Raw genomic sequence first — 15171 nt, forward strand, 5'->3', positions numbered from 1 at the left:
ACATGAGCACCAGGTGGTAGGGGAGAGGGGTACTTTATTGGAGGCCAGGCCTCTCCATGGTGTACACTTGCACTGAGGCCTAAGTCACGAGGCGAGGAGCACCTGCACCGTCATGCGGATGAACAGCCCTCCAGCAGAGGGAGAAGCAGGTGAGGAGGTGGGAGTGAGCCTAGGATGCTGGAGGGAAGGCAAGGCGGGGAGGAAGGTTGCAGGAAGTGAAGTTCATAGGTGGACAGTGGTCAGCTCCACAGGGCTTTGCAGGTCAAGGCAAAGGGCTTGGCTTTTGTTTAATCGAAGCGTAAAACAACCGAAGGCTTTAGGCAGCGAACTGATCAGACTTCTTTTTTTAATGGTAAGAGAACTTTATTTTAATAAAAATGTCCTCTTTTTCAATTCACCCCTTCCTCTACCACTAGAAAGTAGCTTTATTGCTAAAAAGTAATCCGTTTATTTAATTTAATTTATTAATTTATTAATTTATTTATTTGTTTTGAGACGGAGTCTTGCTCAGGCCGGAGTGCAATGGCACAATCTCGGCTCACTGCAACCTCTGCCTCCTGGGTTCAAGCGATTCTCCTGCTCAGCCTCCTGAGTAGCTAGGATTACAGATGTGCTGTCACCATACCCGCCTAATTTTTGTATTAGTAGAGACGGGGTTTCACCATGCTGGCCAGGCTGGTCCTGAACTCCTGACCTCAGATGATCCGCCCGCCTTAGCCTCCCGAAGTGCTGGGATTACAGACGTGAGCCACCGTGCCCGGTGAAGCAATCCGTTTATTTAGACATTCTCTTCTTAGGCATTTTTAAGTTTTTCCACCGCTGTAACACCACTGCGTATTTTTCACTTTCAGTCTTCTCTTGAAACACTTTTTTTTCGGGAGAATCTGCATCACTGTCTCTGTTCCTGCTTCCTTATCCTCTCCAATGAGAAGATCCAATGTATCTCCCACTTTCACCATTCTGCTTTTCTTCCATAATTTTTCCCCATTCAGCCTGAGTTCACCTTTGCAGAATGCATCTTCCACTTTGTTTCTTCCAATATCCCGGCTTGTCTTCAGGACAGCGTCATCCTGAAAAGATCGCACTACTGTTTCCAGGTCTTATAGTCTTTGACTATAGTAGGGCCATCCTCAAACTCCTCTTCCTGCTCACTCATCTCGTTCTGACCACTTTCTGCATCAGAGTCCTCTTCATCTTCTATTTTTTGCAGAGACTTTTTAGTAGATTTTTTTAGAGCTTATATTACTTTTGAGTCTTATGGAACACGGAAAAATATATTCCAGAGATATTAAAAGTCCCGGGAGTCTCAGTGAGAAAATATTATGGAAAAGTGTTTTATAATTTGGTGCATATAACTTGGTACTAGAAAAATACAAGTATTGATTCCAGGAAGTACAGGGTTTGTGTGACGAAGGTGTCCCTCAGAGAACACCCCAGAGTCCAATCCAGGTATCTGGCTTTCTTAAAACACCAGCGTGAGATTTGACACTAGTCATTGCCATGGCACTTACAACCTGTGTGTCAGGGCCTCCGAACAGACACGTTTTTTCCTCTGAGGTCCACAGTGCTTACTGTTGGAGAACCATCTGTTGGAGATAAGAGGAGACTCAGCGAGAAGAGTCAGGAGGCCTGCGGTGGGCGGGGCAGGAGCTGCTGGTGCTTGGGCCAGCCCCAGGGTTTTGGCAGTGAAGATGCTGGGAAGTGGTAGAGCTGAGGACGGTTTGTGAGTGGAATTCCATCAGGACTTGATGGGTTTGGACGTGGCATTAAAGGGGAGCCTGGCTCAGAATAAAAGTGAAGTTGCAAGAGGACTGAATGATTGATAAAGAAGTCCCCAGAAAAGGAGGGAAAATGGGATTCAGCATTGCGGGGGGTGTGTGTGTGTGTGTGTGTGTGTGTGTGTGTGTGTGTGTGTAGGGAGGTTAAGACTTGATCAAAGCCTGGGCAACAAAGCAAGACCTTGTCTCTGCAAAACATTTTTAAAATATTAGCTTGGCGCAGTGGTGTGCGCCTATAGTCCCAGCTACAGGAGGCTGAGGCAGGAGGATTGCTTGAGCCCAGGAGTTCAAGGTCGCACTGAGCTGTGATCATGCCACTGCACTCTGGCCTGGGCAGTAAGATCCTGTCCCTTCCTGAAAAAAATAAAAAGAAAAAGAAAAAGTGAAGTTACTAGAGGACTGAATGACTGATAAAGAAGTCCCCAGAAAAGGTGGGAAAATGAGATTCAGCATTGGGGTGTGTGTGTGTGTGTGTGTGTGTGTGTGTGTGTGTATGTGTGTAGGGAGGTTAAGACTTGATCTGATTGGGATGCTTCTTTTTAGGCCCAGACAAGAAGGAGTGGAACTTGTAAACAGAGAAACAGTCTATGACTTTGACAAATTCCGGGATCTCTCTGAGCCTTTTCTGTAAAACAGAGGCTTGTTGTTGGGATTCACACAGCTCATAAGTGCCCAGGGCCTGGCATAATGCCCAGCACCATAGCAGGTAGGGAGAGAAAAAGAGCTTTGCAATGGGGACAGAGGAAGCTTGAGGGAGCCCCTTTCTCTGGATGACGTTCTCTTGGTGAACGAGGAGAGGAAATAATCCGAGGGCAGGGGCCTGGGGCAGGAGTGGCCTTGGAGGCAGGAGAGTGATAATATTTAGAAAGCTGCCGCCGAGGAGGTTGAGGAAGATCAAGGGCTATGACTTCTGAGATCCTTGCTGCGATTCAGTTATGTTTTTTTTCCCCTTGAAGTATTTTTTTAAGCCAACTGTTTCATTGAAAACTGAAAGTCTCTCTGTACAGAGTCCAAAAACAACAAAAGTCATATTACAATGATAAGACTTGACAGGAAAACAGCACTCGAGGGAGCTGTTCCCGGGACACCCCGGGTAGGAGGCTTCTTTAGTGACACTGTCTTTCCCCGTCCACTGCAAAGACCGACGTGAGCCTGGTCCAGGCTGGGGACTCTGAATTGACTGTGCTGTGTGAAAGGGACAGAAGGGTTCTGATGCCAATTTACTTCCAATCCATATGTAGGTTTCCTTTACAGAGGGCCATGGGGCTAAGTCACATCCAATAAGAGGGAGTGAGGAATAGGCTGGCATGCAGTGTTTTGATATACAATTTATATGGCAGCTGAGCACAGTGGTTCATGTCTATAATCCTGCCCATTTGGGAGGCCAAGGCAGGAGGACCTCTTGAGTCCAGGAATTCAGGACTAGCCTGGGTGACATAGTGAGACCCCATCTCTATAGAAAAATAAAATAATTTTCTGGATACGGTAGCATGCACTTGTATTCCAAGTTACTTGGGAGGCTTAGGAGGGAGGATCGATTGAACCCAGGAAGTCAAGGCTGCAGTGAGCCATGATTGGGTCACTATACTCTAGCCTGTGTGACAGAGCAAGATCCTGTCTCAAAATAAATGAATGAACGAATGAATTTATAGGCACTGGGTCCCAGTTAGGATTTATTTTGATAGATTTAGTTAGCCAGTTCATTCTTTTTTTACCTATTAAGAAAATATATATTGACAGCATTTAGTATGCATAAAATATTCCTGTCCTAAAGAACTACTTAAAAATCCTAAAGAACTACTTACAAATTTCACTTCTAGGTAGTTTCCTTTGCAAAACTAGTATGCATAATAGCACCATTGAAATACTGTGCTTTTATTTTCTCAAAGTCCATGACTTTTGGATGATGTAATTCAGTGAATTAAACATATTTGGTACTTCTTAGTTTCTTTCTATAAGACAATAAAATGACTGGGAGCAGTGGCTCACGCCTGTAACCCCAACACTTTGGGAGGCTGAGATGGGAGGATTGCTTGAGCTCAGGAGTTCAAGACCAGTCTGGTTAACATAGCGAGACCCCATCTCTATTAAAAAATGATAATAATAAGTAAAAGAAAAGAAAATGTATAGCGTTTTCATGTAGATATTAACAAAAGAAGCTAATTTAATCCATTGTGATACTGATTTCAGTTTTTCTTTTCTATAAATCACTATAGCTTATTTTAATGAAACAACTTGTGAAATTTCCTGAAGTACTGTTATTTTTCCTTCCCTTTGTTAATTTCACATACTTTCAAATTTAATTTAGAAACTCGAGATTTCATTAACTTATTTCTGTATCTGTTAAAGTTTTTTATCCTTAAAAAAGGTTTGGGCCGGGCGCGGTGGCTCACGCCTGTAATCCCAACAGTTTGGAAGGCTGAAGGGGGCAGATCACGAGGTCAGGAGATCGAGACCATCCTGGCCAACATGCTGAAACCCCGTCTCTACTAAAAATACAAAAGTCACCTGGGTGTGGTGGTGCGTGCCTGTAATCCCAGCTACTCAGGAGGCTGAGGCAGGAGAATCGCTTGAACCAGGGAGTGAGAAGTTGCAGTGAGCCAAGATGGCGCCACTGCACTCCAGCCTGGCAATAGAGTGAGACATCATCTCAAAAAAACGAAACAAAACAAAACAAAACAAAAAAAGGGTTTGTTCCACAGAAATGAGATATTCAGAATGAATTTATGACTTTAGACTTGTGTTTCAGTTAGGAAGTAATGTCTGTGCTGACAAGTAGAAAAATACATCTTCAACAACACAGCTCTTTTTGGCCTATCTTGGAAAGTGTCCTTTTCCTGTTAATAGCAGTTATTAGAAGACTCATAAGAAGAGATGGAAAGATATTGTGTGAGAGTTTATTAGTGACACTGTCTCCCTGATTTAAGATACAAGAAATGCATCCACAATCCAACTGTTCATGTTCTATCCAGATTCTCGGTTTGAAAATATGATCAGAGAGCAACGTGATTGCAATCCTTGGAATGTATAGTCTTCTCTAACTGTGTTGCTGTGACTCTCTTTGGCAGTCCAGGTGATACTGTTTTCCGTATTATTCCTGTTCAGTTAAAGTGAAGATGTAAGTTATGTAGATGTCAATGACACCTCTGTATTGAGTTCTATGTCTATCAATAAATGATGTCACACAAGCAAGCTGGAAAGCAGCAGACTTTGCCAATTGCCAATGTTTTAACCTATATTACAACACTATTTGCTTTAAGTAATTAAAAATAATTTCTTGCTGTTTCTTGGACTGTGGTCAAATCCGCAGAGTAAACTCTGAGAATATTAATTCAGATCGAACCTCCAAGCATGTTAAATTTCCATTCTTGAGGAAGTTAAAATGTTTATTTTTTGGCAATCTTTATCTCCTGATTAATTTTACGATTCCTTCTTTAAATTCTGCCTTCATAATCACAGCCATATTATGGTTCGACATTTGAAAAACGGTAGCACATCAGCCATTGTATAGAGCATAGGCTGGGGATGGAGGAAAAGTGGGAAAGAAAAGCATTAGGAATCCAGATGTTCCGGTCACCGGAAAATGGACTTATAGTATCTGACATGGTGACAATGAGAAAACTTGTTTAGCAGTCAGGCTCGGGGAATCATGAAATTTCTGAGCTCTAGATATTTCTTAAATTTGCATACTGTACAATCTAATACATCTCTCCTATGTTCATAGATGATGTAAGAAGAAGGTGGTGTGGTTAGAGACAGAACCAGAATGAAACCCTCCAGGGTTCAATTCAATACTCTGTTTACTATACAACAAATCCTGTAAATAAAAAGAACTGGGGCAGGATTTTGCAAACAAGTATCATCAAGTTCTCTTTGCTGATTCTCGTTTTGTTTGGAACTTGGAAACTCTGAACCAGGTATGGCTGCTCAGGTAGGGTCAAAGCGGGGAAGGAGTTGAGATTTTCTTTGATGTGTTTCACAGTGGTAGAGTCTGCACACTGGAACTAATTGAAGTTAAGAGACTTGGAATCTAATCCCAATTTTGACGTTAACAATTTTAGGCAAATCACTAACCTGTCAGTGGTTTAGAGGCTTCCATTGTAAATGAGTGATTTAGCCTAAATCAGCGGTTCTCAAACTTTCTGGCGTGCATCAGAATCACCTGGAGGCTTGTTAGAAACGACTTGGCTGTGCCCAATATCCCCTAAGTTTCTGGTTCACCAGGTTCAGGTGGGACCTGAGAATTTGCCTTCCTCCTCAGTTTGCGTTTTGTCTGAGCACCCCATGTTGAGAACCAGTGGCCTACAGATCATCTCAAAGGTCTTTTCCTGTGTGAAAAATTATTCATCTTTTTACCTCAACCTTTTCAGCAAAGGGAAGTTTATACTTTCATGGTGCTTGGAGTGGGTAGGGCAGGGAGGTGTTTATTTTTATTTTTATTTTTTGGTGAGACAGAGTCTCACTCCTTCACCCAGGCTGGAGTGTAGTGGCGCAGTCTCGGCTCACTGCAATCTCGCCTCCCGGGTTCAAGTGATTCTTGTGCCTAAGCCTCCCGAGTGGCTGGGATTACTAGGTGTGTGCCACCACACCCGGCTAATTTATGTATTTTTAGTAGAGTTTTGTGAGATCTTCCGAAGAAAGGCACAAGTTATTTGAAGTATTATTTTAATACAGTGTTATGTAGAAAGCCACAAGGTTGTTGTAAAGGGAATGTGAGATATTCTACGTATCTGGCGAAAAGAAAATGTGGAGGAACTCTATCATACTGAGTGCATTATCGACTTTAAAGTAGTGTCTTACCATGGAAACTCATCTCAAAACAAACTTTATTTATTTAAGTTGGAGTCAGTGGGAGTCGCTAACAAGAAAAAATAGTTGTGAATCAGAACATTAAGTGAAAAAACATAAAACAAATATTTGATGTTACTGCTAGCTAAAGAATTCTTCAAGTAAGAATTTTTCAGTTACGTTTGATTGATTGATGTTCTTTCATAGTTAAAATAGCATGAAGCCATGGTTTTAATCCCGTCTTACTCCTTTTTTGACCTTGAATGCAAATATGCTTGGCTTTTTTTTTTTATTGCGTTAAAGGCAATACTTTAATCATAACAAAGTAAAATGGGGAATCCAAAGGTATAGTCAGTTCTTTGTTCCTATTAGAGATCAGTTTGGCTTGTAGCAATCTCTCTTCAGGAGTATGTATTGGCTGAGGTTAGCTGTGTATACTGGGAGTTTTAGGGATTACAGTTACTTTCTGTACTATATGGTAACTTAGTTGCTAAGTGGACATACCCCTTGCTTTTCTACACACTGCTGATTTGTTTTAGGACCCGTTTTTAATAACAAATATTCCCAAGAGTTGGAAAGCATCTTGTAAAACGTAAAAATTGTATTTGAGATAGAAAAATATTCCCCGATATAAAATAATGTATTTTACATTTATTTAATCTAAAAATGACCTCAAATCTTATGCAGGTCACTTAAAAAGATACGACTTTTTTCTGGTCAAAGTTAAATGCACTGGTGATCTACTTTTGTCTCAATGAGATATGACCCTTGTAAAATGTAAATTTATAGAAAAGAAAGAAAATGAACATACACCTCTCAGAGGCTTTCTGTGGGCTGATAACAAAGCTAGTGTTTAACCTTGTTTTCACTGACACAGCAGGGGGGAAGCCGTGGGAGGAAGGGTCTTGCCATGAAAAGGATCCTGGTTGATCATTTAAGGACCATCTGGGAAACTTGTTTGCAAAGAGCTGGTGAGTGCCCTGGACATTAAGTGCCTGATAGGGCACCACCATTGTCCTCACAGAAACACAAAGAGGAGCTCTGCAGCCTGCGTCGAGGTTCATCAGAGCTTCAAGTTAAGACTTTCTTTTTTGTTTTAAGTCAGCTCGATTTGACATGATTCGATGGTTTCGTTTTAGAAATAATTGTATCAGAAATTTAAAATGCATCTCATCATGGTTACAATCAAAATATCAGAGAAGTGTTGTCAAGGATGTAGAGAAATTGCACCCCACACACTTGGTTGGTGAAATACAAAATGGTGCAGCTGCTTTTGGGAAACAGCCTCACACTTCCTCAAATGGTTCAATACAGAGTTCCCATAGAGTGGATTGGCCATTCCACTCCTCTTTCTTCCTCTCTCCCTCTTCCCACATACTTTCGGACCTGAGTGTAGGCTCTGTGAGAACAAGGTCTGGTCCTTTGCGTCACTGTCTCTCTCCAACACCTGGAATGAGTTCAGCACACAGCAGTGACTCAACATATTTTTAATCGAATAAATCAATAAGGAAGAGGCATACAAGTGAGGTCATTAAGAGCATGGGCTCAGCCAGGCACGGTGGCTCATGCTTGTAATCCCAGTACTTTGGGAGGCCAAGGCGAGGGATCACCTGAGGTCAGGAGTTCAAGACCAGCCTGGCCAACATGGTGAAACTCCATCTCTACTAACAATACAAAAATTAGCCAGACGTTGTGGCACATGCCTGTAATCCCAGCTACTCAGGAGGCTAAAGGAGGAGAATTGCTTGAACCCAGGAGGCAAAGGATGCAGTGAGCTGAGATCCTGCAACTGCACTCCAGCTTGGGCAACACAGAGACTCTGTCTCCAAAAAAAAAAAAAAAAAAAAGAGCATGGGCTCTAGAGTTACCCTGCCTCGGTATGAATTCTGGCTCAACTTTTAACTGCAGGGCCTTGCATTAGTTTACTAGGCCTCTTTGAGCCTCAGTTTGTTCATCTGTGAAATGGAATGCAAATAACACTTGGATTTTTGAGTGACAAGCACTCAGCAAAAGCTTATTAAAAGTAAAGAAAATTCATTTCACAAAGGGTTAATAAGAATTGACTGCATGACCCTTTTTACCATGTAATATGGGGCATCATCTCTATAGATGAATAAGATGTGGTCCCTGGCTACAAGATTATAAGAAACTTTCACCCTAGTAGGAGATAAATCTATAAAAGCCAAGAAACGACGTAGGTTTGCAAAGAATACACCAAGGCAAATGTACCACATTAGAAATCACACATTCCAGTGTTCCCAAAAATGAACACAAAGGGAGACATAGTAATTTTGAAATAAATTTCTCTCTCAAAATTATTGTGTCACCAGTGAAAATGTTGATTTCTGTAAGTTTCAAGTGGATAGGTTTTGGTCATCATGAAAATTTTATTTCATGCCTGCCTAATGTATCTCATTAAAAAACAATAAAAATTAGTACATTGAACTTAATGTGTCAGAATGAATTCAAAAATACAATGCATTTTTGTCTTCTACTCTTCCTTTACAATATATTCAGAGGGAGTATTTCCCCCCCGCCATCCCTAGATCGTAACTTGGGCCAGTCCTGTGATTATGGGGTTCACTGTTAGATAACTGCAGTCCTAGTAGATTGTGACCCCAGTATCTCTACTAGGTTATCTTCTTCCTCCTAGACTTAGGCTATAGAAAACACTATAGTGGGCTGGGCAAGAGTGGCTCATGCCTGTAATCCCAGCACTTTGGGAGGCCGAGGTGGGTGGATCACAAGGTCAGGAGTTCGAGACAGCCTGGCCAGCATGGTACAACCCTGTCTCTACTGAAAAAATACAAAAAATTAGCTGGGCGTGGTGGAGGGCACCTGTAATCCCAGCTATTCAGGAGGCTGAGGCAGAAGAATCGCTTGAACTCGGGAGGTGGAGGTTGCAGTGAGCCAAGACCATGCCACTGCACTCCAGCCCAGGCAACAGAGTGAGACTCCGTCTCGGAAGAAGAAAAGAAAAGAAAAGAAAAGAAAAGAAAACACTACAGTAAAGAATTCACAGCTAAGAAACTTAACACCGTATGGGAAAACAAAATACAGATGGGAGACTGGGGCTATGACTTAATATATTCTATCCTTAGATTTACTAACTGTAGCTAATAACAACCAAATTAGGAAGAGTAGTTGGTACACAAGCTTCACAAACTTCTGCAGGAGTTGAAATATCAGTTATAGTTTGAGAATTGCAAAGTTTCTCAGAAGATTCTGAAACTCTACAGATGTTTTTGAATGTGTGGAAAATGGAATCATTGCAAGATTTGCTAGTTAGGGTGCTCCTAATTGGCTGTCTAACCATAGAGAAGTGTATCACCAACATCTTTAACGGAGAGGAGATTCCCATGGGAAGAAGGGGTGGAGGCATGGGAGGTGGCGTATTCTAACTCTCAAAAGATTGATATAGGAACTTTTGTAAGGAAATCATGGCTATATCTTTACAAATAGTTTTAAATTTTTTTTTTTTTTTTTTTTTTTTTTTTGGGACAGAGTCTCACTGTGTCCCCCAGGCTGGAGTGCAGTGGTGCGATCTCAGCTCACTGCAACCTCTGCCTCCCAGGTTCAAGCAATTCTCATGCGTCAGCCTCCTAAGTAGCTGGGATTACAGGCGTGTACCACCACACCTGGCTAATTTTTTGTAATTCTAGTAGAGATGGAGTTTCACCATGTTGCCTCCTGAGCTCAGGAGGCTGGTCTCAAACTCCTGAGCTCAGGTGATCCTCCCACCTCGGCCTCCCAAAGTGCTCGGATTACAGGTGTGAGTCACCGTCCCCAGCCACCAACAATTTTTAAAAGATCCGTTGAAGGAAATAGCTAAAGCAAAAGTTGACTGTTGTTAAGAAAATCACTATAACCATAGGCTGTCTAAATAATGGTTTACTGTTGTCATGATCAAAGTATATATATATATGTGACTCCTTTGTGTGTGTGTGTATATATATATATGGTGTATATGTGTGTGCGTGCTTATCTTTCTATAGTCCTAATATTGGGCAAAGGAGCCAATTATCAATATTCTTCTCTCAACTTAAATAGTGGAGGTATTTTCACGACTCTTCTGTTAAGACTGGAATTTCAATGCTTGCCTTCTCTATAAAAGAGGCTGATAAGAGGTTTTTCTGTATAAAGCAAGTCTAATTCTGCACAAATCCAAGAGAGATTCAGTTAAGTAAAAACCTTTGTGTGATAAAAATTTACTTAGCATTTATATAAAAACATCCCTTTACATATTTTTACATTTAATAAGAGTACACCAAATAAAAACGTTTTTATTAACGTCTTATCCATTTTCAACTAATAATGAGTAACGAACCAGTTCTTGTCATCAGATGCGCTTTCTCTCCTCCTTTCCTAAGATCTCAAATAAATTAGTTTTACTTAATTAAAAAAAGTAGATCCTATAGTATGTTTTCCCCTTTCTGGTCCTCCCTGCATTTGTTCAGTTGCCTCTCTGGCTTCACGACCCAGAGCTGTTACGGTCTCTTAGATTTCCAGCATGGTCCCCGGAGAGGCAGACCTGAATGCCTGAGATGGAAAAAGTTCCGAGAAATATTTCCTTCAGCTATTTCATACAGTTAGGCATTGCTCAGTTTCCCAATCCCTGTGTTTAGCTGCTCCCAGGACACGAGGTTGTGTAGCCTTAGCTCTGCCCGTGATAGCTTCATGCCAGCATGCACAAAGCTCTGTAGTCCATCTCAGTCCCTGCCCTCCTTACATGCAGAAAGACAGTATTGAGTATTAGGTTTGCTTTCCCGTGTTCTCTAACATTATGTCCGTGATCTATACAAGGCTTTATTACAAAAACCTCAGCTTCTGCTTTATCTATGTTTTCTCTCCCTAACTCACAATATCTATTTTTCCAATTATTCCCCAAAAGATGTTTTATAATTCTTGTGCAGTGCACCCACGTTTTTTGCCACCATATAAAAGTAAATCCACTGTACCAGAATCTAGCATAAAGAAACTTGTGGTTGGGGAAAGAATTTAATATTTGAAAGCTAAAAGCAAAGAAACAAACATACAAAACAAAACAAAGAACTCTTATTTCACTGATGAGCTTCTGAAATGTAGGATTTGCTATTTTAAAATTGTTAGTGGTTATGGCTAAATCTGTTCAGCAGAGTTTAATAACATATGATATAAGCATTCTCTGTCCTCCTTTCCTTTTTTAACCTAAAATTTTAATGAAAATACAAAACTTTTTGTTCTGCAATGTCGCAGTGCGTTGTTAAACGGGCAAAGGCCGTAACATCTCCTTATATCACAGCTACAGTGCTTGCGCTGCCTGACCCTTGGACTATGTTGTAATGCCTTTGAAATCTGGGCTGGATTTTATTTATTTTTGTATTTTCCCCTGCTTTTAACTTGTCATAAAATTTATTGGGGGGAAAAAAACCTTTCTTATTGCTTCTGAAATTTTCCCCTGCTGGAAGATGATTTATGAAAGTAGTAAGGTCATTGTCTGCATATACTCCAAAAAGAAATAAAATTTAATTTGTACCATTAGTTGTTTATTTCAATAACATGTAAGATTGGGAAAAATAAGAAATGTGGTACCAAGACGGTCTTTCTAGACCCCTTTGTTACTAAAAATCACACAAAGGCCCTTTTGTTTAAATGTTTTGGTTGCTGCTGATGTTAAAAGAACTCTGAAATCACTACTCCAGATGCAGTTACTGTGGGCAAGTATTCAACACCCACCAACCTTTGGTCTTCTTTTAACTGCAGCAGCTCAATAAAAGGGGGAGACAGAAGACACTGAGAAGGGAAAACACACATGCACTCACACACCTCCCAAACACATTAACACGGGCTGTGCGGCCTCTGTGACAGCCTTGCAGGCTCAGCTGGGGTTTTATGGCCTTTGCTGGTCTTGCTGGGGTCAGGCAACTGATGAGCACGGGTAAGAGGAGCACGCAGATGTAGCTCTTTGCTATTGTTGTCAAAGAAAACAATACAGTTGAGCTCAAGCATCTCTAGTGAGCAGCATAATCATCACAGGGACACACGATCATTAGGCATCTATGTTTAACATTTCATGTAAATTGCTGTAATTAATATCATTGTAAAAAAATCTCACACACACAGGTTCTTGCTTTGGTGTATTTGTAACCAGTCTGGAATGTTCCCCTGTGAAACCTACCATTCCTTTCTGTCATTATCATCACCACCAGTACCATCTCCCCCACCTCACATGATCTAACTGCATTTACTCACAGAGGATTCGAGATCCCCTTGCCTTCTGAGGCATGCCCAAGCTTAAATTCTGCCCATGAACTCCTCCCACAGTTTGCCTCCCCCATCCTCCCGCACTGCCCTGGCCACCGGAGCCTTTACACTGTGCTCTGGTCCCCAGAACTATAGAGTGGAAGGCTGCTGGCTGCAGAAATTCGAAGTGTTGGGCTGTTGAACTCAACACTGTGTAGGTAAGAGGATAACAATTCAATGGTGAAACAGGGAAGGGAAGTCAAAGTTCAGGGTTGGTCCTACAGGAATAAGAGGATCTATGTAGATAGAGGGCTGGCTCCCCCAGTCCTTGAGTGGTGATCAGCTATGTTGAAGAAGATGAGTGAGGAAGAAAGGAGAGCCTGGCAAAGCCCAGAATAACCCTCTGGCCCGGCTTTTTCACCCACCCACACAAAGCCACTGGGCTTCTGAACTGGTTCTCTTTCAGGACATCCAGGATGCCAGGGGCATTCCTGACACCCTCTCCTAGTGTGGGGTCTGCCTCACATAAATATTCTATGTGGATATAAATATTAGGGGGTTAATAATTTGACGGTTTTGTCTGGAGCTATATCATTTACAAAAAGTGATTTCATTTAATCCTAATAACCTGGGGTGGCAGGCAGATTATCATTCCCATCTTATAAATGAGTAAACTGAGGCTCAGGGGAGATGTGGCATGGCTTAGGTCCTGCCGACAGCCAGTGGTTAAGTCAGAACCCGACTCAGGTCAAGAAAGCAGAGATTGCTGGGGTCAGGAAGGCGGTGAACTCAGGGATAGAAACAGGGTGGGAATGGAAGGAGGAGCTGCTGAAGGTGAGGGAAAGGGAAAGGAAAGACAGGAAATCCCCGAGACAAACCCGCGTCCTTCCCCATTTTGTTGCGTTAGACAGTTTATCTCCATCTCTGCAGTCAGTGAAAAGCTATGCACCAAGGTAATGTGGGCTCTTTGAGTGACTACTTTTTCATCTCAGCAAGAATTACTAGCTGCAAATTTTAAAACCTGAAAAAAAAAGTCTATCCTATTTTTGGGAACCCTTTCCTTTGGTTTCATTCTAGTCATATCATCAATTTCTGTTTATAAATGAATTTGAAGGGATCATGCAAATCCTTCAACTGCACGAACATCTGGCGTCCAATGTTGCTTCTCTGGGAAATCTTGGAAGACTCTCTTTCTCTTGGAATAGCTGAGTTCTGTTGTTCTTATATTAACATCATCTATAAAATATTCTGCCATAAATTATTAAATATTGGACTGCTTTTCTGCTAATCTTGCTCTTTTCTAATTTTAAAATAAAAAAAATGTTCATTTAAAAATAGAATAAAACAATCTGTTGTTTTTAGCTAATAAAAGATTCTCGCCCTACTCTTAGCAGTTAGAGAATAGTTGTTCTTCTTTGGGACTTTTTTCTTGCTTCTTGCTCTTCCCTTGTGACTGCCAAGTTTAGATCATTCTTCTGTAAGTAGGGCCAAGATTATGCTATTTATAATGTATACACTAGACCTCTAAGTCACTACATCAGTGGTCCTCAAACTTCTTAGTCTTAGAATCTCATTATACTCTTGAAAATTATCAAAGACTACAAAGAGCCCTTATGTGGGCTTATGTGGGTTATATCTACCAATATTTACCCATAGTAGAAATTAAAACTGAGAGAGTTGTGAAATATTTATTTATAATTCATTTCCAATAGCAGTAATAATATCAACTGAAATAACATATTTTTAAAAATAAAAGTTACTAAACAAAAAGAATGTATGAGAAGAATGGCATTGTTTCGCACGTTTGTAAATGTCTTCTGTCTGGCTTAATGGAAACAGCTGAATTCTCATATCTGTTTTACATTCAGTCTGTTGCAACATCACACGTCATGTAGGCTCCAGAAAACTCCATTGCAAAAAAGACAAATACCATCTTAGTATTATTATGAAAATAATTTTGACCTTATACAGCTCCTGAGAAGGTCTTGGGGACCATCATGAGCCTCCAAACTATATACGCTTTGATAATTGCTACATGAAATCATGATAAGACTCAAAGGAACCTGAAGAGATCACTCTAATAGTATGAAATAGTGTCAGTATTAAATCAGGTTTTGAGTTTGTGTGTATTCTTGTACTGAATGTATCACTCACTTCCTCCTTAACCTAATATCCATATGATTATTTGCTGCCTGCTTTCTGTCCCATTGTTCAGGTTTGATCCTTGTGGTCATCTCAGAGGTATTCGTCTCAGCTTCAACTGAGAACGTAGAATAATATATTGTTCCTGGCCCACAGAAGCGTATGTTTTACTTATTATTATTTCTTTTTTTTTTTTTTTTGAGACGGAGTCTGCTCTGCCGCCCAGGCTGGAGTGCAGTGG

The 15171-nt window shown here is 41.0% G+C and overlaps 1 pseudogene; it reads right to left on the minus strand.

The window, feature by feature from the left end:
* Positions 1-774: 774 nt before the first annotated feature.
* LOC126952355 (mitochondrial transcription rescue factor 1-like) lies at positions 775-1508 on the minus strand (annotated as a pseudogene).
* Between the last annotated feature and the right edge of the window lie 13663 nt (positions 1509-15171).

This window comes from Macaca thibetana, chromosome 4, assembly GCF_024542745.1.
Source record: "Macaca thibetana thibetana isolate TM-01 chromosome 4, ASM2454274v1, whole genome shotgun sequence".
NCBI lineage: Eukaryota > Metazoa > Chordata > Mammalia > Primates > Cercopithecidae > Macaca > Macaca thibetana.